Source organism: Pseudophryne corroboree, chromosome 4 (assembly GCF_028390025.1).
Source record: "Pseudophryne corroboree isolate aPseCor3 chromosome 4, aPseCor3.hap2, whole genome shotgun sequence".
NCBI classification, from domain to species: domain Eukaryota; kingdom Metazoa; phylum Chordata; class Amphibia; order Anura; family Myobatrachidae; genus Pseudophryne; species Pseudophryne corroboree.
This window is the reverse complement of record NC_086447.1, coordinates 909,851,964-909,877,588: the sequence shown is the minus strand read 5'-3', so window position 1 is coordinate 909,877,588 and position 25,625 is coordinate 909,851,964.

Below are 25,625 nucleotides of genomic sequence, written 5' to 3'. Positions count from 1 at the left end.
GGACAGGTATATATATTTATTATGTAATGACGGACCTGCTGGACACTGTCAGCTCAGCACCGCAGACTGCTACAGTAAGCTACTATAGTAGTATGTATCAAGAAGAAAGAAAAAAAAAACCACGGGTAGGTGGTATACAATTATGGATGGACGAGCGACTGCCGACACAGAGGTAGCTACAGCCGTGGACTACCGTACTGTGTCTGCTGCTAATATAGACTGGATGATAATGAGATGAAATTAATATATATATATATATATAATATCACTAGTACTGCAGCCGGACAGGTATATATATTTATTATGTAATGACGGACCTGCTGGACACTGTCAGCTCAGCACCACAGACTGCTACAGTAAGCTACTATAGTAGTATGTATCAAGAAAAAAAAAAAAAAAAACCACGGGTAGGTGGTATACAATTATGGATGGACGAGCGACTGCCGACACAGAGGTAGCTACAGCCGTGGACTACCGTACTGTGTCTGCTGCTAATATAGACTGGATGATAATGAGATGAAATTAATATATATATATATATAATATCACTAGTACTGCAGCCGGACAGGTATATATATTTATTATGTAATGACGGACCTGCTGGACACTGTCAGCTCAGCACCGCAGACTGCTACAGTAAGCTACTATAGTAGTATGTATCAAGAAGAAAGAAAAAAAAAAAACCATGGGTAGGTGGTATACAATTATGGATGGACGAGCGACTGCCGACACAGAGGTAGCTACAGCCGTGGACTACCGTACTGTGTCTGCTGCTAATATAGACTGGATGATAATGAGATGAAATTAATATATATATATATAATATCACTACACTAGTACTGCAGCCGGACAGGTATATATATTTATTATGTAATGACTGATGACGGACCTGATGGACACTGTCAGCTCAGCACCGCAGACTGCTACAGTAAGCTACTATAGTATGTATCAAGAAGAAAGAAAAAAAAAATAACACGGGTAGGTGGTATACAATTATATATATATACAATTATATATATATTAAACTGGTGGTGATTAATTAAACTGGTGGTCAGGTCACTGGTCACACTATCAGCAACTTGCAAGTAGTACTCCTAAGCAGACAATCACAATATACTGGTGGTCAGTGTGGTCACAATGGCAGTGTGGCTGGCACTCTGGCAGCAAAAGTGTGCACTGTACGTTAAAATATGTACTCCTGCTCTCAGACTCTAACTGCTCCCCACTGTCTCCCCCACAAGTCAGATATACATATACAGTCACACTACACTTCAGCAAGTAGTAGTACTCCTAAAAATGCTCCCCAAAATTACTAAATACTGTGTCTCTCTCTACTCTAGTCTCTTCTCTATAAACGGAGAGGACGCCAGCCACGTCCTCTCCCTATCAATCTCAATGCACGTGTGAAAATGGCGGCGACGCGTGGCTCCTTATATAGAATCCGAGTCTCGCGAGAATCCGACAGCGGGATGATGACGTTCGGGCGCGCTCGGGTTAATTGAGCAAGGCGGGAGGATCCGAGTCGCTCGGACCCGTGAGAAAAAAGCTGAAGTTCGAGCGGGTTCGGATTCCGAGGAACCGAACCCGCTCATCTCTACAACATAGGGGTATATTTACTAAGGTCCCGATTTTGTCCGAGTTTTTTTTTCTTTCTAAGTGTCATCTCGGGAATTTACTAAACACCAATCTCGTCAGTGTTGGGGCTATTCGTATTTTTTTTCCCGGCAGAGGTCACAAATACGAATGAATAGACCATTGGTCAAACGCGCCTGTTATTTGATACAACTCGGTAATTTACTAAGAATTTGTATTCTCAATCACTGACGACAATAGCCAAACACTGCCGGGAAAGTATAGACTTCGTTAAAAAAAAGCAGTTTTAAAATAGACCTGCTTTTTGGTGGTGTGTTCAGATAGTCATGCATGGATCAGTGAGATCCGTGCATGCTTATCTGTGGAAAAAGGGCTGAATGGGTTAAAAATGTTTAAAAAAATTGCGTGGGATCCCCCCTCCTATGTATAACCAGCCTCGGGCTCTTTAAGGCAGTCCTGGTTGATTAAATACCGGGGGGAAAATGAACAGGGGTTCACCGTATTTAGCCAACCTGAACCGGGCTCTGCGTCTGGTCCTAGTTCCAAAAATACGGGAGACAAAAGATGTAGGGGTCCCCCGTATTTTTAAAACCAGCATCGGGCTCCACTAGCCAGAGAGATAATGCCACAGCTGGGGGACACTTTTTACTTTCTACGGCCGTGGCATTACCCCCCAACTAGTCAACCCTGGTTGGGGTTCCCTGGAGGAGTGGGGACCCCTTAAATCAAGGGCTCCCCCCCTCCAGGCACCAAAGGACCAGGGGTGAAGCCTGAGGCTGTCCACCCCATCCCTGGGCGGTGGATGGGGGGCTGATAGCCTTTGTTTGTGTAAAAAAAAGAATATTGATTTTGTCGTAGAACTACAAGTCCCAGCAAGCCTCCCCGCAAGCTGGTAGCCGCCACACCCTGAGTTCATTAGTAGAGACAGTGTAATATGAGGTCATTTTACATCCCTTATATCATTCGGTCAGTTCTGAGTCAGCAGAGGTCCTGGGATGAGGAGAACGCTGGTGGAAAAGTGCCCCCATCCCCCGGCCGGGACAGGCAGCTTCACAGGCCACAGCTCGACTTACCTGCCCCCCCCCAGGTCAGCCCTGTAGGGGTCATTGATTCTAGCTTTTTACATCTGAACATGCAACGCTCTGTGGATGCATCCAGCATCACCGAGACCTGTGGCAGATGCTGTCTACTCACAGATGTGACCGCGGGTAACTGGGAATGTTACTGTGATTTCACCAGGGCTGCGGGCTCAGCGTTGGGAGATATGACAGTATGATGATACAGGGCAATGATGGATGTGATCCGCAGTGTACAATCGCTGTGTACATACACGGGCACGTATGTCATAACTAGGGGTGGCGAGTGATGCCCTCGCACAAAGAGCATGGGTTCCGGGGGAGGCACCATATCACTGCCCTGCGACCCTTGTCTCTGGCTAGCAGGGAGCCTGGCACTGCAGCCCGTATCACTGCACGGTACAGGACTGCATGGGCGCATCCATACTGGATTTGGCCAGGTGAACACTCCAGTCCAATCGGATCTTGGCAGCTGCGCTCACATGTCCACTGCTACCAATAGAGGCTGGAAGCACCTTATTTAAACCAGACCCTGGGAGGGATGTACTAACCTTGCGGTGTACATCCTGCCACACGTCACATTGATACTAATTTCGTGTGTACTAACATATGCGACTACTAGCGCAAAGGACAGCTCTCTTGATAAAAGCTTTGCGATGCGCTCCGGTCCCTGGACTTCCGCAGAAGTTATAGTAACAGCATCTTGCTCTAAATCGGCCGTGCGAGCCCAATATTGGGCCATCTCTGGGGCTAATTCAGACCTGATCGCTCGCTAGGGGATTTTTGCAGTCCTGCGTTCACATAGTCGCCGCCCATAGGGGAGTGTATTTTCGCTTTGCAAGTGTGCGATCGCATGTGTAACAGAGCTGTACAAACAGATCTTGTGCAGTCTCTGAGTAGCCCAGGACTTACTCAGCCGCTGCGATCACTTCAGCCTGTCCGGGACCGGAAATGACGTCAGACACCCGCCCTGCAAACGCTTGGACACACCTGCGTTTTTCCAACCACTCCCTGGAAACGGTCAGTTGCCACCCACAAACGCCCTCTTCCTGTCAATCACCTTGCGAACGCCCGTGTGAATGGATCCTTCGCACAAACCCATCGCTGAGCGGCGATCCACTTTGTACCCATGCGATGCGCCTGCGCATCGCGGTGCATACACATGCGCAGTTTACACCTGATCGCAGGCTGTACGAAAACACAGTCTAGCGATCAGGTCTGATCTTATACATCCAGCAACAGCATCGTGTTCTAGAGTATGACACCGGATCATCTTCATCTCTTCAGTTCTTGTACTACCAGCCCCTAAGTGACAAAAACAAACGTCATTAAAGTGTCTTTTCTTTGGGTCCTGACAGCCTATTACATGCACAAAGGATGAGAATAGTAAAAGTTGAAGGTTATTGAAATGTTAACTATGGTGGTCATTCCGAGTTGTTCGCTCGCTAGCAGTTTTTAGCAGCCGTGCAAACGCTATGCCGCCGCCCACTGGGAGTGTATTTTAGCTTAGCAGAAGTGCGAACAGTTGTATCGCAGAGCGGCTACCAAAAATGTTTGTGTAGTTTCAGAGTAGCTCAAAACCTACTCAGCGCTTGCGATCACTTCAGACTGTTCAGTTCCGGATTTGACGTTACACACCCACCCAGCGTTCGCCCAGCCACGCCTGCGTTTTTCCTGGCACGCCTGCGTTTTTCCGCACACTCCCTGAAAACAGTCAGTTGCCACCCAGAAACGCCCACTTCATATCAATTACTCTGCGGCCACCAGTGCGACTGAAATGCATCGCTAGATCCTTTGCAAAACGACATCGTTCATTGTGCCCGTACGTTGCGCGTGCGCATTGCGCCGCATATGCATGAGTAGAACTGTAATTTTTTAGCTGGATCGCTGCGCTGCGAACCAATGCAGCTAGCGACCAACTCGGACTGACACCCTGTATCCCATGTTTCCCTTACAACAAAATGAGGCTTCAGAGACCCCCTTCAGTTAGGAAGACAGCTTTTTACATGACACAGGACTTTGTGTGGAGTTTGTATATTCTCCCCGTACTTGTGTGGGTTTCCTCCGGGTACTCCGGTGTAAAGGTGCATACGCTGGGAGTTTTTGCCCAGCGTGTGTGCACAGCGATGATCGTGAACATCGCTGGCAGGAAAATAGCTCAGTGCACACCAGGGGCGTCACTTACCTTGTGAACACTCGGTACGGTGCCGGGTGGGGGAAAGGGGGCGTGGCTTCCGGAAGTGGTCGTGGTTTCGCGGAGAGGCGGGGCTTCACGTTCCGACCCTGTTTTCCGTCACTTGGGAGGTTCGGGAGGTGCGGTCTGCCTCCCGCAGGGTGCACATTTGGCAGTGGCGACTCCTACATAGTGACAGGAGCCTAGTGCTGCACATAATGTAACAGTGCGCCACTCGGATCCCGTCACTGAGCAGGAGCCGGCATTTTGGTGACACCCCTAGGCGGGTGACACCCGGTTGCGGCTGCACCCTCCGCACCCCCCTTGTGACGCCACTGGTGCATACCCTCTGAGCTATTTTCCCTGTGCCAGCCATGTCCATGGTGAGGTGAAGCACTTTCCACAGTAGGAGTCTGTGGAAAGTGCTTCACTCAGCTGTACAAACAGCCCGACGGACGGCGGTGGCTAGCGATGATGCGGGAGCGCGCACCAGCGCTCACCGCTAGCCCGTACACACAGGACGAGTTTGAGCTCAAAGTAGCTCAAAATCGCCCAGTGTGTATGGGCCATAAGGCTGTAATCCCGGTGGCCTGACAGGGAACGGGAGAAGCAGCACTTCCACAGAGCTCCGGTTTATACAAAGCTTTAAACATACTTTCCTCCACTTACTCCTGCCCATAACCTCCCTGCCTCTGCTCCCCTTTCCTAACTGTTCCCCGTAGACCCGAAGGAGACGAGCCGCGGAGCCAGGAGACCGAGTTGCGGGTCTCTGCAGGTTGTGGCCTTTCCTGCTGGGGAAACCGGGACCTCGATTTCACATCCTGCCCGGGATTCGGGCTCCACGGCGGGACTCGCGGACGAGCGGAGCCGCGGGAGCTGCGCGATTGGGCCGTGCGCACCTCCCCTCTGCCTGCACGGACCCTACAGCTCACCTCCAGTGGCACCTGGACATCTGTAGAGGAGTTTCTTTGCCGGCCCACAGACACGGCTGCAGATCTGGTGCACTCTCCCAGCCTGAGTTCCCTGCATGGCGGCCATTTTAATCTCACTGTCCAGGATTTCATACCACATCTCTGCTTGTGCTGGTAAGGAGTGGGGGACACAGTCAGCAGGGCTGTTTCTAGCCAATTTGGCTCCCAGTGCGAGATTTAAAAATGCGCCCCCCCATGACATAAAAAAATGTGCCCCCCCCCCACACACACACACCTAGATAAAAAAAAACCTTGCGCGCGCACCCGGCAAGGGGCGTTGCCTCATCTAAATGGGTGTGGTCTCATTTAAATGGGCATGGCCTCGTCTGAAAAGACTACCTCACAATCCAGTTTTTGACCCTGCTCCAACAGATCACGACCACCACAGGAAAAAAAAATCTACCATATTAAGCCCCACACAGTAATGCCCCCTGCACCATATTATGCCACACACCGCAATGCCCTTGATACATTAAATCCCCACACTACGGCAGGCAAGAGTCCCCATTTCACACATTACGGCAGGTGTCCCTATTTTACACATTGAGAGAGAGAGAGAATACTTACAGAGGTGATTACCGCTCTTCGTCCCGCCTCACCAGTCGCTCCTCGCGCCGGCCTTTCCCTCTTCCTAACTTGGATCCCCCTCTGTACTCCGCTCGGGGGGGGAGTTTCGTGGAGTGACGGGGTTGCGTCGTGACGTAACGACGCAACCGCGTCATTCCGTGGAACTCCGCCTCCCCGAGCGGGTTACTCGGGGAGAAATAGGAGGTGGAAGCAGGGAGCCACAGTTAGTGCCGCGGCGGGCGCCCAGTGCGGTTGCACTGCTCGCCTGCCCCAAGAAACGTCCCTGACAGTCAGCACTAAGGTACATATAATGTGATATTCTTGACGGATCTAGCCAACATAATTGTTTGATCTGCGCTGCATCTATACGGGACATTTTCCTGTTCCCTGTGCACTATAGAGGCAGTGATCCCTCACAGCAGCCCTACTTGTCCTGCCTTCACCTCAGCACCTTACCTACACATTTACTGCTGCTTCAGGATCTTAGCTGCATTTTCCTTTAGCTGCCCCCAATGGTGCCTGATGTCGGTGTGCATTCTCTGATTAATAAATACATAATTGCCTCACAGTCAACCCAGATCTCACCTCTGCAGCATTAATGCCTTGAATTTTGCTCTTGATCTATGCCATGACCCCTGAACCACCCGCATACCATGGGGCTTGGTGGCTGATGTCATAGCCTGGGACACTCTTAACGCAGCGGGAACTTTACAAGTTGGATATGGAATGCTGATGATCCACTACTGTGACTTTCCTCTGTTTCACTGTATATTATTATGTAAAACGTCTGCAGATGGGGAAAACTAAGAGAGGAGCGCAATCTTCTGCGGCTAAGAAAACCGGTGACAAGTCTTTACAAGCTAATCTGTTTCGCTATCTTCAACCGGACACAGAGAGTGAGGACACTCATTCATCATCCTCGGTTTCTGGCTCTCCTGACGACACCAAAAAGATGGCGGGAGCCGCTTGACCAGGAACGTGAGGCCTCTATGGCTGATGTTTTAACCTATCTGCGATCTCTTTCTACTAAAAAAAAAAAATCTGCCTACCAAAAGAGACTTCCTGGATCTGGAACAAAAGACACGGGACACGGTTAAATCTGAGATCTCCGTACTTCAGGCAGATATCTCCCAAATATCCCATCGGGTTCCAAAGGCTGTAATCCCTCATTTATAAATTTCACCACTGAGAAGAGACAGTTCTAGACTGGCCCTCAATGTTTGGCGCTAGATTAGCGGTTATACAGAACGCAGTTATTACTCCGACACCATTCTCAGCCTTGAAGGAATGGTTTGCAGTACAGAAAATACATTTCTTTTATGTCAGTTGGACGATACAGGAACGATGACATACAGAGGACGTGGCAGGATCTTGAGCAATTTAAGAAGAAAACAAAAATCAAATCAAGCGCAAGCCCCTCGCACTTTATATCCTCCAGCTGGAAGTCAGCGCTTTTTCCACCAAGTGCCCTTAGGAGCTTGGGAGTTCTCTCTCAATGCAGCCATGAGGCCAGAACACAACACTGTCTGTAGTAGCACAGTATAGACCCGATACTGCTGGATCAGAAGAGGTGAATGGCGTTTCAGGGTATAGATTAATAGATCGATAGGGGTCAGTAATGTAATGCAGGGTATAGAGGGGTCAATGATGTAGTGTAGGGTCTAGAGGAGTCAGTGATGTAGAGAGGGGTCAGTGATGTAGCGTAGGGTAGAGAGGGGTCAGTGATGTAGTGTAGGGTAGAGAGGGGTCAGGTAGAGATGGATCAGTGATGTAGTGTAGGGTATACATGGGTCAGTGATGTAGTGTAGGGTAGAGAGGGGTCAGTGATGTAGTGTAAGGTAGAGATGGATCAGTGACGTAGTGTAGGGTATAGAGGGGTCAGTGATGTTGTGTAGAGCAGAGCGGGATCAGTGTAGTATAGGGTAGGGTAGAGAGGTGTCAGTGATGTAGCGTAGGGTATAGAGGGGTCAGTTATATAGTGTAGGTTATAGAGGGGTCAGGGATGTAGTGTAGGGTATAGAGGGGTCAGTGATGTAGTTTAGGGTATAGTGGGGTCAGTGATGTAATGTAGGGTATAGAGGGGTCAGTGATGTAGTGTAGGGTATAGAGGAGTCAGGGATGTTGTGTAGGGTATAGAGGGGTCAGTGATATAGAGTAGGGTATTGAAGAGTCAGGAATGTAGCTTAGGGTATAGAGAGGTCAGGGATGTAGTATAGGGAATACAGGGGTCAGTGATGTAGCGTAGGGTAGAGAGGGGTCAGTGATGTAGTGTAGGGTAGAGGGATCAGTGATGTTGTGTAGGGTATAGATAGGTCAGTGATGTAGTGTAGGGTAGAGAGGGGTCAGTGATGTAGTGTAAGGTAGAGATGGATCAGTGATGTAGTGTAGGGTATAGAGGGGTCAGTGATGTAGTGTAGAGTAGAGCGGGATCAGTGTAGTGTAGGGTAGAGAGGTGTCAGTGATGTAGCGTAGGGTATAAAGGGGTCAGTTATATAGTGTAGGTTATAGAGGGGTCAGGGATGTAGTGTAGGGTATAGAGGGGTCAATGATGTAGTTTAGGGTATAGCGGGGTCAGTTATGTAATGTAGGGTATAGAGGAGTCAGTGATGTAGTGTAGGGTATAGAGGAGTCAGGGATGTTGTGTAGGGTATAGAGGGGTCAGGGATATAGAGTAGGGTATTGAAGAGTCAGGGATGTAGCTCAGGGTATAGAGAGGTCAGGGATGTAGTATAGGGCATTGAGGGATCAGTGATGTAGTGCAGGGTATACAGGGGTCAGTGATGTAGCGTAGGGTAGAGAGGGGTCAGTGATGTAGTGTAGGGTAGAGAGGGGTCAGTGATGCAGTGTAAGATAGAGATGGATCAGTGATGTAGTGTAGGGTATACATGGGTCAGTGATGTAGTATAGGGTAGAGAGGGGTCAGTGATGTAGTGTAAGGTAGAGATGGATCAGTGATGTAGTGTAGGGCATAGAGGGGTCAGTGATGTAGTGTAGAGTAGAGAGGGATCAGTGTAGTGTAGGGTAGAGACTAGAGGTGTCAGTGATGTAGCGTAGGGTATAGAGGGGTCAGTTATATAGTGTAGGTTATAGAGGGGTCAGGGATGTAGTGTAGGGTATAGAGGGGTCAATGATGTAGTTTAGGGTATAGCGGGTTCAGTTATGTATTGTAGGGTATAGAGCTGTCAGTGATGTAGTGTAGGGTAAAAAGGAGTCAGGGATGTTGTGTAGGGTATAGAGGGGTAAAGGATGTAGAGTAGGGTATTGAAGAGTCAGGAATGTAGCTTAGGGTATAGAGAGGTCAGGGATGTAGTGTAGGGTATAGAGTGGTCAGTAATGTAGTATAGGGCATAGAGGGATCAGTGATGTAGTGCAGGGTATACAGGGGTCAGTGATGTAGTGTAGGGTAGAGAGGGGTCAGTGATGTAGTGTAGGGTAGAGAGGGGTCAGTGATGCAGTGTAAGATAGAGATGGATCAGTGATGTAGTGTAGGGTATACATGGGTCAGTGATGTAGTGTAAGGTAGAGAGGGGTCAGTGATGTAGTGTAAGGTAGAGATGGATCAGTGATGTAGTGTAGGGCATAGAGGGGTCAGTGATGTAGTGTAGGGCATAGCGGGATCAGTGATGTAGTGCAGGGTATACAGGGGTCAGTGATGTAGTGTATGGTAGAGAGGAGTCAGTGATGTAGAGAGGGGTCAGTGATGTAGTGTAGGGTAGAGAGGGGTCAGGGATGTAGCGTAGGGTATACAGGGGTCAGTGATGTAGTGTAGGGTATACAGGGGTCAGTGATGTAGTGTAGGGTATAGAGGGGTTAGTGATGTAGTGTAGGGTATATAGGGGTTAGTGATGTAGTGTAGGGTATAGTGAGGTCAGTGATGTAGTGTAGGGTATAGAGGGGTTAGTGATGTAGTGTAGGATATACAGGGGTTAGTGATGTAGAAAGGAGTCAGTGTTATAGTGTAGGGCAGAGGATCCCAAACGCGGTCCTCAAGGCATCCCAACAGTCCAGGATTTAGGTATATCCTTTGCTCAGCACAGATGGTTAAATCAAATTGACTGAGGTGCTAATTAAGTCACTTGTGGCTAAGCATGGATATTTTTAAAACCTGGACCGTTGGGGTGCCTTAAGGACCACGTTTGGGAACCTCTGGTGTAGGGTATAGTGTGATGTAGTGTAGGGTAGAGAGGGGTCAGTGATGCAGTGTAGGGTGGAGAGGGGTCAGTGATGTAGTGTAGGGTAGAGAGGGGTCAGTGATGTAGTGTAGGATATAAAGGGGTCAGTGATATCTTAGAGTAGCTGTCATTTACCGCCCCCCCTGGCGCTGCTTCCAAATTCATCGACAACTTTGCTTCCTGGTTTCCTCGCTTCCTCTCTTCTGACATTCCCTCCATTATCCTAGGCGATTTCAACATCCCTATTGACATCCCCTCACAATCCCCTGCCTCTAAACTCCTTAACCTCACCTCTTCACTTGGTCTCTCCCAGTGGACCTCCTCACCCTCCCATGTGAATGGGAGCTCACTGGATCTGGTCTTCACTCACCGCTGTGATATTTCTGATTTTTCCAATTCCCCATTTCCCCTCTCTGACCACCACCTGCTCTCCTTTAACCTATCTCTCTCGACTTCCCCATCTCTACCTCCCAAGGCTACCATCACTAAGCGTAACATTGATGCTATTGACACCACATTCCTTTCCTCCCTGTTTGACTCATTTCTCTCTCCTATTCTCTCTCTCTCATGCCCTGAACAAGCCACTTCCATACAATGCATCCCTCACTTCTGCTCTTGACTCTGTTGCTCCACCAACCACTATTCACCCTCGCAAATTAACACCTCAACCCTGGCACACCAAATGCACCAGATATCTGCAAAAATGCTCACGTACTGCTGAGAGTCACTGGAGGAAATCACGCTCTAAGGCAGACTTCCTCCATTTCAAACTTATGCTCTCATCCATCAGTGCTGCCCTTTATCTTGCTAAACAGTCATACTTCAAGAACCTCATCTCCTCCCAGTCTTCCAACCCCCGGCGCCTCTTTGCCACTCTCAACTCACTCCTCTGCCCACCTCCACCTCGTCTCCTTTCCTCACTCTCTGCTCTTGACTTTGCAACTTACTTCACATCCAAAATTGACTCCATACGTAAGGACATCACATCACACCAGACCATCAGTAACCAGCTTTCTCCCATCCCTTACTACCCCTCCCCATCCCTCCCACCAACTCTTACATCTTTCTCCCATGCATCTGGAGAGGAAGTCATGGCCCTCATTCGTTCCTGTCCCGTCACCACCTCCCCACTTGACCCTATCCCCTCCCGCCTCCTCCACTACCTCACTCCTTCTGCTTGTTCCCATCATTCCCACCTTCTCAATCTCTCCCTCTCATCAGGCACTGTACCCTCTGCCTTCAAGCATGCACTCATCTCTCCTATTCTTAAAAAACCTACCCTTGATCCAAACACTCTCTCCAACTACCGACCCATCTCTCTCCTTCCTTTTGCCTCCAAACTCCTTGAGCGTATTGTCTACAACCGCCTTATTTCCTTTCTTTCCTCACACTCACTACTTGACCCATTCCAGTCTGGCTTCCGTCCTCTCCACTCCACTGAAACTGCCCTTACAAAAGTATGCAATGACCTCCATGCTGCTACATCTAAGGGATACTACTCTATACTTATTCTACTTGATCTCTCTGCTGCTTTTGACACTGTGGACCATCCTTTCCTACTGCAAATCCTTCACTCCATTGGTCTGCGTGACACTGCCCTCTCTTGGCTGTCTTCCTACCTCTCTGACCGTTCATTCTCTGTCTCTTCTCATGACTCCACCTCCCCCTCACTTCCACTAACTGTAGGTGTACCCTACAGTTAGTGGTCCTCTTCTCTCTATATACATCCTCACTAGGTAAGCTCATTAGTTCTTTTGGTTTCCAATATCATCTCTATGCTGATGACACCCAAATCTATCTTTCCTCTCCAGACCTCTCCCCTGCTCTCCTCACTCGTATCTCCAACTGTCTCTCTGCTACCTCTTCCTGGATGTCCCAGCGCTTTCTTAAACTTAACATGTCTAAGACCGAGCTGATCATCTTCCCTCCCTCCCGCATAACCTCTCCTTTAACCTCCCGCATAACCTCACCTATCTTTTGATGGCACTACTATCTCCTCTAGCCCCCAAGTGCGCTGTCTTGGAGTAATCCGTGACTCCTTCCTCTCAAACCACACATTCAGCACCTCTCACAAATCTGCCGTTTTCATCTAAAAAATATTTCCAGGATCAGACCCTTTCTGACCCAGGATGCTACTAAGATTCTTATCCACTCACTGGTCATCTCCAGACTGGACTACTGTAATCTCCTCCTGACTGGCATTCCTGACAAACACCTCTCTCCACTCCAATCTATCCTCAATGCTGCTGCCCGGCTCATTTTCCTCACCAAACGCACTACGTCTACCTCTCCTCTCCTACTAGACCTTCACTGGCTCCCCTTCCAGAATCCATTTCAAGCTTCTCACACTCCCTTACAAAGCCCTCACCCACTCCTCTCCCATGTACATCTCTGATCTTATCTCCCTTTACACTCCCACCCGTCCTCTTCGCTCTGCTAATGCACAACGACTCTCCTGCCTATGGATTACTTCCTCCCACTCCTACCTCCAAGATTTTTCACGTGCTGCACCACTTCCCTGGAATTCCCTACCTCTCCCCCTCAGACTCTCCACCTCTCTATAAAACGTCAAACGGGCTCTCAAGTCCCACTTCTTCACCAAACCCAGCCAAATCTCATCCTAACCCTCTGTTCCACATTCTCTATGTACCCCATCTGTGTCACCCCTGTCTGTCTGCCCCTCCCCTTTAGATTGTAAGCTCTCACGAGCAGGGCCCTCTTCCCTCATGTGCTTATCCTTTCTCTTACTTTAATAATCTTCAACTGTACCACATCCAGCAGTATTCTGATACTTATTCCAGTGTCATCTGCTGATGTAACTATGTTTATTTACCCTGTACTTGTCCTATACTGTCATCAACTGTAAGTTGCTGTTTTCCTGTTTGATTATTTATGTACTCTGTAATTGGGCGCTGCGGAATCCTTGTGGCGCCATATAAATAAAGGATAATAATGATAATAATAATATAGTGTAGGGTATACAGGTGTCAGTGATGTAGTGTAGGGTATACAGGTGTCAGTGATGTAGTGTAGGATATACAGGTGTCAGTGATGTAGTGTAGGGTATACAGGTGTCAGTGATGTAGTGTAGGACATACAGGTGTCAGTGATGTAGTGTAGGGTATACAGGTGTAAGTGATGTAGTGTAGGGTATACACGTGTCAGTGATGTAGTCAGTAGTGGCTCTTGCCTCGGGCAAGCAGGCTTTTTGCCCGGCACGCCGCTACCCCGAGGCCACCACCGCCGTGGCAAGAGCCGCTACTAATCCACCCTCCCTCCCTCCCCGGCCCCCAGCTCCCAGAAAACGGTCAGTTGACGCCCCGGAACGCCTTCCACCTGTCAATCTTCTTGCGATCGTGGCAGCGATCGCTTTCTTCGGTCTTCTTGTCGTGCTGGCAACGATGCGCCTGCGCATTGCGGCTGCCGCGCATGTGCAGAACCGACCCGTTCGCACCGCTGCGAAAAACAGCAGCGTGTGAACGGGTCGGAAAGAGCCCCCATATATGTCTCTGGTAGGAGATCCAGTGGCTTCAGACTCATTCATCGCTACATAATCTGCAGCGAAACAAAACAGTAAATAAACGACATGGAATATAAATATGTAGCAGGTTTCTAAGCAACATTTTTTATAATTAGCAATACATTATTATTCTAAATGTACACATAGCTAAATTCATCAGATGATTTAAGACAATTTAAAGAAAGCCTTTATAATAATACTAGCTGTTCTTCGCACGGGAGTTTCTGATTTTCACGGTTGTAAATACAAATGAGTTAAATAATTTGGTAAATCTATAGAGATGTAACTTTGAGACGTGTTGATTTAAGTAAATATATTAATCCATGATTCTTGGTGTTACCAGAGGAGCACCCGTAGCAGATACGGTAAAAAGTGACAGGATCATTTTTGTAGTTTATTACATTCTACACACTGGAGGTGCAATACAAATGTTGATCCAATTGTCCATTATCGTTCACGTAACGCAAGCCACGCATCGGTAATGACGTCATTATGTCACCCCCTTTTCATTCCGTTAGGGAATTCTAATTACGTAGTTTTCCTATTTCCCACCTGAAGAATATCTACGTTACATTTCATCTTCTTGACCTATCGGGAAGTAAGAGAATAAGGGGGGACATTTACTAAACAGTGATAAGAGCGGAGAAGTGAGCCAGTTGAGAAGTTGCCCATGGCAACCAATCAGCACTGAAGTAACATATATAATTTGCATACTATAAAATGATACAGAGCTGCTGATTGGTTGATGGGGAAACTTCTCCACTGGCTCACTTCTCTGCTCTTATCACTGCTTCATACATCTACCGCACTGTTTCCAAATAAACTTTTAACTGAACAAACAACCCTTAAAACCCCAATCACATCTTTTATATAAAATGTATTTAATTTGTCAAATAAACTACAAAAGCTCCATAAAAATAAAAAAACAACAACGACCGACCTGCTCCCACGAACAACACCTCTGAATGAGCGTGGGGCTTATTATCATATCACATTGCGGATATTGGTAAATCATGCAGCATTGCATCCTATAGACACCAGCAGGAATGAAACGGCAGCAAGACTACACTAGGATCCATATGAACTGAAAAACATAGGTAACAAGGGGTCAATACAATTACCTGTGAAGGGCAGGAGGCGCTATTGTGGTAAAACGGCACACTTCACACCCCTCTCCGCCAACTCTATGTACTAATTTGCTTCGTTTAGCTGGCAGCTCCGTGGGGCTGAGAGCAGTTTTGAGTTCAGATTGCCAGAACGTGCGATTAATGGGACTGACCCCATAGACTTAAAAATGTCATGTAGTACGATTCCAATGTAAGAATGTTTAAAAGTGTTCGTCATGGTTACATTATTTCTCTTACGTCCTAGAGGATACTGGGGTCCACATTAGTACCATGGGGTATAGACGAGTCCACTAGGAGCCTTGGGCACTTTAAGAAATCAATAGTGTGCACTGGCTCCTCCCTCTATGCCCCTCCTACCAGACTCAGTTTAGAAAATGTGCCCGGAGGAGCCGATCACGCTTAGGAGAGCTAATGAAGAGTTTTCTACAATTTATTTTCAGTTTGTTATTTTACAGGCATTGCTGGGTGGCACCAGCATGACTGCTTCGTGGGACTTAGGGGGGAGAACGGCCCTACGTCCTAAAGAGTTAATGGTCGCGTTTCTCCGCTGACAGGACACTGAGCTCCTGAGGGAGTCATTCGCAAGCCCCACCACGGCGAGTGTACCCTCCCGCAGCACGCCGCCACCCCTAACAGAGCCAGAAGAAAGAAGAGTGGTGGGTAGAACGCTGGCTTCCCGGTTAGCAGGTCGCCGGCGGGAATGGCGGCACAAGGGTTGGAGCGCAGCGCTGACATGCAGGCTGCGCTCCGGGAGGCTCAGGAGGAAACACTGTGAGGGACGTGCTGAGCCACCAATGATACCCACACTGGCGCCTAACTTAACAGGGGTTCTAACCCTCTGTTAGATAAACTAAGACCTCAGACCAGAATAAAAAAACGGGAAGCCGTGCGCCATTATGGGGGCGGGGCTTCACTATGAGCGGATCCAACAGCTCACCAGCGCCATTTTCCCTTTGCAGCTTACACTGACAGGAATCAAAGGGAAGTGCAGCTCCTCCACAAAGACCCTTCGTCGCCTCAGCGGTACCAGGGGGTCTTAGAAGGTGGGGGGAGGGTTGTAGAATACTAAGCCCTATTAAGGGACTTAGTGTGGCAACCCAGCTGAGTTGTTACTTGGCTAACAGGGCGCGGTGTGGCTGGCTCCCTTTTCTGTGTATCCCTTTTCTGTGTATCCCTTTTCTGTGCTCTGTGTGGGTTAAACTGTGTTTTCATCTTCTGTGTGTGGGTGTGGGTGTCCTTTCACATTACCATGTCCAGGGACTGTGTTTCCTGCACAGCAGAGTGTCTGTCCTCCTCGGGAGAATCACTACGATGTACCCAGAATAGTACACATTCTCAGGCTAGTGGGGCAGAACCCGCATGGTTAGATTCCATTAAGGGGATGATATCTAATATTTCTACTAAATTATCTCATACTGAGAAGGAGACGCAATACTTAAGACAGTCTATGGATGACCTGATGAATAGAGATTCATTTCCCATACCAGTGTCTCAAACCACCGCCATTTGCCCGCAAAAGCGTACTCTGGCCCAGCTCATGCAGGCTGATACTGATGACGATACATCAGGCACAGACGAGGGTGAAGTGGATGCGAGCGGGGGGGATGCAGTCCTGTCACAAGGAATACAGGCCCTGATAGACACTATTAGAGATGTACTGCACATTCCTGACAAGGTGGCAGAGGAAGAGGAGGAATCTTATTTTAATGTAAAAAATAAATCCTCAGCTACTTTTCCAGCATCAAATGAAATGAATGCTCTGATTGAAGAAACTTGGGCTAATCCTGACAAAAAGTTTCAGATCCCTAAAAGGTTAATTACATCCTTTCCCTTTCCTCTGGAGGATAGAAAGAAATGGGAAAACCCACCAATTGTGGATGCATCGGTATCTAGGTTACGTAAGATAGTCTTACTCGTTCCTGGGGCAGCATCCTTAAAGGACATGGCTGACCGCAAGATTGAGACCACTCTCAAATCTTTATACACTGCTGCTGGGGTGGCCCAGAGACCCACTATTGCTTGTGCATGGATCACTAAGGCCATTGCTAAGTGGTCAGGTAACCTAATTGACGGATTCGATTCCTTACCCAGGGGCGAGATAATTTTACTCCTACAGCATATTCAGGACTCTGCTACCTTTATGGTGGAGGCCATAAAGAAAATTGGTTTGCTCAATGCACGCACCACTGCCATGGCAGTGTCAGCACGCAGGGGCTTGTGGCTACAACAATGGACTGCGGATGCAGATTCCAGGAAAGGCGTGGAAAGCCTACCATTCACAGGTGAGGCCCTTTTTTGAGATAAACTGGATACGTGGATATCCAAGGCCACGGCGGGTAAGTCTACGTACCTGTCACAGCCGCGGCGCTGCGGCCGCCGCGCCTACCGCTCCGTGTGCGCTGGGTCTCCCGGCGGTCGTCGCCTCTGGTGGGCTCTGGGTCCCTGCGACTTGTATGCGCTGTTCCCAGCGGGCTTCCGGAGTGTGGACGCCGCCATTGCACACGGCGTCCACGGGAGTGCAGAGAGCGGGTGACGTCATCGGCCCCTTCCGCCAATCAGGCCAGGGCAGGGAATTCAAAAGCAGACGCGGGACATAGCCCCGGCGCCTGAGTATCGTCTCTTCAAAGTGATCACCAGTGCTACCAGCGTTCAGCGTGTCTCTAAGCTGAACGTCTCCTGAGCTTCCAGCATTCCTGTTTATTTCAAAGTGGAACATCTCCTAAGCTTCCAGCATTTCAGTTTGTCTCTAAGCTGCACGCCTCCGGTGCTACCGGCGTTCAGCGCGCTCACAAGTTCTTCATTCTTCAGTGTCTTTCAACATCGCTCACAAGTTCTTCATTCTTCAGTGTCTTTCAACATCGCTCACAAGTTCTTCAGTGTCTTTCAACATCGCTCACAAGTTCTTCATTCTTCAGTGTCTTTCAACATCGCTCACAAGTTCTTCATTCTTCAGTGTCTTTCAACATCGCTCACAAATTCTTCAGTGTCTTTCAACATCGCTCACAAATTCTTCAGTGTCTTTCAACATCGCTCACAAGTTATTCATTCTTCAGTGTCTTTCAACATCGCTCACAAGTTCTTCATTCTTCAGTGTCTTTCAACATCGCTCACAAATTCTTCAGTGTCTTTCAACATCACTCACAAGTTCTTCATTCTTCTGTGTCTTTCAACACCGCTCACAAGTTCTTCATTCTTCAGTGTCTTTTAACATCGCTCACAAGTTCTTCAGTGTCTTTCAACATCGCTCACAAATCCTCACACATCAATTTCTTCAGCATCGCTCACAAGTTCTTCATTCTTCTGTGTGCTTCAGCATCGCTCCCAAATCTTTGTCACAATAAAGTTCTTTAGCATTATACACCAATTATAACTGTTAAAGTTCTGCATGAGGAAAACCTATATCCGGCCATCTCTACTCCGACCCAGCTGTGGTTCCTCTTCCCGACCATCGGAAGAACCCCCAAGTTCTCAACACTCCCAACCCAGGTCAGTGACAGTATACTCAGGCCCCATGGACCCGGGGGATCGGAACCCAGAGTCAAGCGCCATCCAAAACTTGGCTTCCCGAGTTCAGAGTCAGGAGGCGGCACAGGGCTAGGTGATGCAGTATCTCCAGGAATTATCCGGCCGTCTGGATCAAATTCAGGCCTCCCTGGCTTCAGTAGTTCCGGCTTCTGCTCCGGTATCCGCTCCGGTACCCGTTCCCAGTAATGTCCAACCCTCGGCTGGAATCAGGTCTCGCCTTCAGCTTCCTACTCCCTCTCGCTATAATGGCAATCAAAAGAATTGCCGTGGTTTTCTTAACCAGTGCGAGGTGCACTTTGAACTTCTCTCACACAATTTCCCCACGGATCGGTCCAAAGTGGCATACATTATTTCTTAAGGGTCAGCATTGGATTGGGTGTCTCCATTATGGAAACGATCTGATCCATTGGTTTCCAGTTACACCAATTTCATCGCATCCTTTCGAAGGATCTTCTATGAGCCCGGCAGAACAACCGCTGCTTCTTCAGACTTGCTTCGTGTCCGTCAGGGCTCCCGTTCAGTGGGACAGTACGTGGTTCATTTTCAGACCATTGCCTCAGAACTACGCTGGAATAATGACGCCCTCAGGGCTGCTTTCTGGAACGGGCTTTCTGATCGTCTGAAGGATGAGCTGGTTACGAGGGATCTGCTGGATCCTTTAGAAGAGTTGATCTCACTCTGCGTCAAGGTGGACCTTCACATGCAGGAGCGTGGTAGCGAACGTTGCCGGTCAGATCGATCCAGGTTCCGGCTTCCTCCTCCTAAGCAAACGGTTGTACCGAGTCCGGACGAACCTATGCAAATCAACCGATCCCGGCTGTCTCCGGAGGAACGACAGCGCCGTTGTGAGGGTAAACTCTGCCTCTACTGTGGAGCTGCGGATCACTTTATCAAGTTCTGCAAGTCCCGTCCGGGAAACGGGCAGACCTAGCTTGTTCCGGAGGAGTCAAGTTGGGGGTTACGTCCAAATCTTCTCCGATGGTGGATTGTCTACTCTCCGTGTCTCTGTTTTCCGAGTCAATTGCCAAATCTTTTAATGCCCTACTGGACTCTGGGGCTGCAGAGAATTTTGTTTCTCTTTCTTGTGTTCAGAGTTTGGGTTTAAAGCTGCAGTCTATCAAACGACCTATTACGTTGACCGCTATCAACGGTACCAGAATATCCAATGGTCTCATTACAAGTCGCACAGAGCCAATCAAGCTACAGGTCGGAGCTCTGCATCAAGAACATTTGGAGTTCTTAGTAATTCCGGAGATGCCTAACGATCTTGTTCTCGGATTGCCTTGGCTCAAAATTCATAACCCCCATGTCGACTGGAAGTCGTCACAAATATTGTCCTGGAGTTCGTTTTGTCACTCTAGTTGCCTCACTCCCGTTTACCCACTCCGTGCATCTTCCAGGCTGGATGAAGAGCTCATTCCGGAGGCCTATCGGGAGTTTACAGATGTGTTCTCTGAGCAGGCGGCCGATCAGTTACCACCCCATAGACCCTGGGACTGTCCCATTGAGCTTATCCCCGGGAAGATGCCACCTCGGGGTCGCACATATCCCTTGTCATTACCCAAGACCCAAGCTATGTCAGATTATATTAAATCTAATCTTCTGAAAGGATTCATCCACCCCTCTACTTCCCCGGCTGGAGCAGGTTTCTTTTTCGTGAAGAAGAAGGACGGGGGGGGGGGGTTAAGACCATGGCCAGTATTTACTAAAAATTCGAGTTTGTCTGATTTGTGGGTTTTTTTTCTAAGTCCCAACACGGGAATTCACTAAGCACAAATCTCGGCAGTGTTTGGACTAGTTGTAATGGTTTGAATGACAAACTTCAGAAATACGAATGAATAGACCATCGGTCAAACACGGCTGTTATAACATAGAATACGGGAATTCACTATTCATTCGTATTTGGGTGTTAGTCTCTGAGTGCTCAATTGCGGTCGTATTATTTTGCGATTCGTAAAAAAAAATCAACAAAAAAATAGACCTGCTTTTTTCAGCCGTGTTTACATGTGTTGACACTTAAAAATCATTCACACCTGACTTATCATGCCTATAAAAGGGACACAAACTTGTCTCATCCAAAAGATTTTATTGCCTTATGTTTTCAGGAGTAAATTTGGAGTTTTAAAAGTCAATACACATTTTTTAACATATATCCATTAATACACACATTACTGTTATAAGTTACATTACTTTACATTTTTTTGGTTTTGGCTCAGGTTTTTAAATATGATTACTCATTGTGAACACACACAAACATGCCACAACAATAATGTCATTCATTTTGGGTATTAATTTGTTAAAATTGACACAAACATATTAGGACACTTTAACACAACTCTATTGTGTTTTTCTTGTAAAGTCCTCTACTGAAGAAATGTAAAACAGTTTGAATTCACATTGTAAGTTGCATTGGTCATGGATGAATCTGTCTGGCTGCCAATTATTGTGTCTGCAGGATCTGAGATTGATTGGAATCTAGAAAGAGTAATGATTAGAAAAAAATCAAGTTGTCTGCTTTGTGCCTGCTAAACATTTTCTGCCTGGCTGCCAATTATTGTGTCTGCAGGATAGGAGAATGATTGGAATCTAGAAAGAGTAATGATTAGAAAAAAAATCAAGTGGTCTGCTTTGTGCCTGCTAAACATTTTCTGCCTGGATGCCAATTATTGTGTCTGCAGGATATGTGAATGATCGGAATCTAGAAAGAGTAATGATTAGAAAAAAATCAAGTGGTCTGGTTACTGCATGCTAACATCTATGTGCAGCTGCAACAACATTTCCCTCCTCCAAAAAATGCAAAGATGGTAAAGAATAAATGTGCGTACAAATTTCCTGTTGTTGTTTGTGCCACTTATAATTAATGATGTTGTTCAAATTGTCAAGGAGCTAAGTGTTATATCTATTATGCCAAACATACACTTACTAAGTATTTTGATTTACTTCTATGAAATTAAAGTTGTGAGGTTTATTTGGCGTGCTCTGGTGGAGCGTCTTGGTGGTGATGACACTGGAGTGATATTTGGAGTTGTCGTACCAGAACTGCTGCTTGTTTGCTGTTGGTGCATGGATCTGAGTGTTTCATTTAGGTTAGTGAGGGTGGCATTGAGTTCACGTGTAGCAGCATTTTGATTGTCTACTATTCGGAATAAAGATTAATTGATCTTTAGATTGTTTTGAAAAATGTTCATATAGTTTTGCTGTTGTCTGTGCTGTTCTTCCATTAGTCTGTGCTGTTCTTCCATTAGTCTGTGCTGTTCTTCCATTATGCGCTGTAAGTTGCCCATGACCTGTGTAATGTCTGCACGCATTAGTTCCATGGTATTGCCAATTCTCGTGGTTTGACAATTTGGTCTACTCATATTTCGGGTCATTCTTCTGAGGTGACATGGTAGGCTTTCCAACATTTGTGTCTGCCTATGCAGGCAATCTTCATTAGTGGCCTGCTGTCTAGCCCAAATGTTCCAAAACACTTGATCAGGGCCTTGTGTTACTTGTGTTGTTGGGCTGTGTTGTGGTTGTGGTGTGCTTTGCTGTGGTGGTGTACTCACAGGTGCTGAGGGGCTGATTCCTTGGCTTAATGGCTGCATTTGTAACAGGATTGTCTCATCCATGTCACTGTGGTGCTGTTGTTGCGGAGGGATGCTGTTACCAGGACTAGAAGCTGAAAAATAAAAAATAAATATCCTTTAGTTATCCATATGTTTGTGAAATGTAAAAAAAGCTATCACTGACCTGGTTTGGGAGCGTTGTGGACTCGGGGTTTCTTCCGGTGACCGGGAAGAGGAACCGCAACTGGGCCGCAGCAGAGATGGCCGAATGTAAGTTTTCCTCATGCAGGATGAGGTCGGCAGACAGGAGGCACGCGTGGATGCTGAAGGTCTCCTGAAAGACAGAACTTGAAAGGTGCTGATGAATCAGTGAGGAATACCAGGTGCTGGAAGCACAAACTGCGCTACAGTGCACTGGGGTTTGGAGAGACTGAAGTGCTTGTAAGCGCTGAAGTGCTTGGAGGCACTGAGGTGCGGGGAGGTGCTGAAGTGCTTGGAGGTGCTGAAGCGCTTGGAGATACTGAGGTGCTTGGAGGCACTGAGGTGCTTGGAGGCACTGAGGTGCTTGGGTGCTTGGAGGCGCTGAGGCGCTTGGAGACACTGAGGTGCTTGGAGGCACTGAGGTGCTTGGAGGCACTGAGGCGCTTGGAGGCACGGAGGCACTTGGAGGCACGGAAGTGCTTGGAGGCACGGAGATGCTTGGAGGCACGGAGGTGCTTGGAAGCACGGAAGTGCTTGGAGGCACGGAAGTGCTTGGAGGCACGGAGGTGCTTGGAGGCACGGAAATGCTTGGAGGCACGGAGATGCTTGGAGGCACGGAAGTGCTTGGAGGCACGAAGATGCTTGGAGGCACGGAGGTGCGGGAGCACTGGAGATCACAACTTCTGTAGGCAGAATAGATGATACTCAGGCACTGATACAGTGCCTGACGCCTGAATTTATACTTCCCACCACCATCTGGTTGGTGGGAAGTGCCTGATGACGTCACCCGCCCAGACGCCGGGCCGAGCGTCGGAAGCCGGGAGCCGCCAGCGAGGACGGCCGCAGGGAGGACCAGCACGCCCGGAGAGGTAAGTAAGGCGGACGGGGCGGCGGCGTGACAAAAACACTAAACATTTAACACGTCATTGACTGTTGCTTTCAGATATCCTGGCTACCAACATCATCACTCATAACTTAAATACATACATATGCCTATTTGTGGCAAATGTGTCTGGTTACTTCATTGTGAAAGCAAACACATGAGTTTTATTGTAGATCAGACATACTCCACCATAAAAACACATTTTAATCCATAATGTGTTACCTTATAGATGTTCAAGAACAAACATAGCTATGTTTTTATATGTATTTGGCAATGTTAGGTAAAACACACATGTGAAAATGTGTTAAACAACCTTACTATTGTTACCAATTACACAAGAGTTTCTGTTGCTGCATCTTCCACACAATGTGCTACTGTATGGCTGAAGTGGACAGACATATCTTTACTGGATGTGGACAAGGGCATTTTGTTTGGATTCCATTTCAGGTTTTACTGACTTCGTTAAGTATATCATTTTTTGTAGGGTTTTGACTTAGGGGGTAATTCTGAGTTGAGCGCTGCAGCCATTTTGTTAGCATTTGGGCAAAACCATGTGCACTGCAGGGGGGGCAGATATAACATTTGCAGAGAGAGTTATTTTTTGGTGGGTTATTTTGTTTCTGTGCAGGGTAAATACTGGGTGCTTTATTTTTACACTGCAATTTAGATCTCAGTTTGAATACACCCCACACAAATCTAACTCTCTCTGCACATGTTATATCTGGCCCCCCTGCAGTGCACATGGTTTTGCCCAACTGCTTACAAAATGGCTGCTGCTATCAACTCAGAATTATGCCCTTAATGCGTTTAAGTAAATGTATTATTCTGTGAAGAATTTTTAATAAGTTATTTAAGTTTGATACTCACAATCAAGATGAGGGGAGTGTGGTTGGTGTCTTGGAGGTGTGTCCAAAATTTGGAGTGGGGGGACCGGACATACTGTGGATAATCTTCGTGGCGGGGTAGCCTGCTGTGGTTGGCCCTGGACATCACACCTTGCTTTCTTGGCTTCCACATGTTTTTTTTTTGTGGTGTGTTACAGAAGTCCGCCTTCTGCTGCTCAAGACTTCTTTTGATGGACCTAGTATTGAAAGTGTAATTTTGTTATGTCCATTCCTTTACAAACATAACCTATACTACAATGGACACTTTACCTGCTTCCGCAGCGTCATCATCATCAGAGGTCATGGGAGTTACTATAGGACGAACATAACTGTTTTTTTACAACACTGTAAAACAAAAACATAACTCATGTATTCATGCTATTGTTGATACATCCACCCATTATGCTTATAAACTTAAAATTTAACAAACATGCTTTGTTTTTTAAAACACAAAAACATAAGGACCGTAAAACAAAAAAACACTACATAAAACTAAAAACATTGTACAATAGCCATATGCACTATGGAAAGTGCTACACAGGAAAATAGGTACAGGACACACACATAGGACACAATTCCAAATACATACACTAACAAGCCAAAACACACACATCTTCATTTTGTCATGCAAGGAAAAAATGTACAGATGCAATATAGAAATTGCTCTGTGATGTGGCACTCCAAAAACACATTAACACAATGGGGGTGATTCCGAGCTGTTCAATCGCAAGCTGCTTTTAGCAGCATTGCACACGCTAAGCCGCCGCCTACTGGGAGTGAATCTTAGCTTATTAAAATTGCGAACGAAAGATTCGCAATATTGCGAAAAGACTTCTCTGTGCAGTTTCTGAGTAGCTCGAGACTTACTCTTCCAGTGCGATCAGTTCAGTGCTTGTTGTTCCTGGTTTGACGTCACAAACACACCCAGCGTTCGCCCAGACACTCCTCCGTTTCTCCAGCCACTCCCGCGGTTTTCCCAGAAACGGTAGCGTTTTTTCACACACTCCCATAAAACGGCCAGTTTCCGCCCAGAAACACCCACTTCCTGTCAATCACACTCCGATCTCCAGAACGAAGAAAAAACCTTGTAATGCCGTGAGTAAAATACCAATCTTCATAGCAAATTTACTTGGCGCAGTCGCAGTGCGAACATTGCGCATGCGCAATAAGCGGAAAATCGCTGCGATGCGAAGAAAATTACCGAGCGAACAACTCGGAATGACCACCCATATGAGCAAAGCAAAAACAAAACCCCCCTAAAAAATAATTAAAATTTTAACAAAAAGGCTGCAGTGTTGTGTCAGGGTACAAATACAGACTCAAAAGTAACAAACAAATAGTGGTTTTGTCTAACAACAAATTACATTCAGTACTACTGACATTAC